We start from the raw sequence: 533 nt of genomic DNA on the forward strand, positions 1-533 counted from the left end.
AGCTAATGAATGAATGAATGAATGAATGAATGAATGAATGAATGAATGAATATGAATTTGCACTGACATCACCATACCCATCTCTGCCTCTTCTACAGTAAACCACAAACACAATTACACAAAATTAAGCCTGGCTTCACTTCTCTAGGCGGCAACGCGTGTTATAACCATATTAAAGTATCGGATCTCTGAAAGCTGCAGTTATGTAAAACATTGTTCATTCTGCTGACTTACACTCTGCCATTAGTGGTGATGACTTCATCTTGACTGTAAAACACTGGCACACAACACTGATTTAAACTCAAAGAAGAAGACGAAGGGAAAAAAACATGTTTCTACAACATTTGTGTCTATGTTTCAAGGCCCTAGGTGTGCGTTTCCCAGGACAGTTGCGTGGCAACTTAAACCCCACTAAAATACTTTCAAAGTCATTACATCGCTGTACTATTCACACTATATCACAACCTGTCTGACCAGCGACAGGGGGTCACACACTACAAGATCTTTCAATAGGAGGAATCCCTGAGTCTGGT

This window comes from Etheostoma spectabile, chromosome 16 (genome assembly GCF_008692095.1).
Source record: "Etheostoma spectabile isolate EspeVRDwgs_2016 chromosome 16, UIUC_Espe_1.0, whole genome shotgun sequence".
NCBI classification, from domain to species: Eukaryota; Metazoa; Chordata; class Actinopteri; order Perciformes; family Percidae; genus Etheostoma; species Etheostoma spectabile.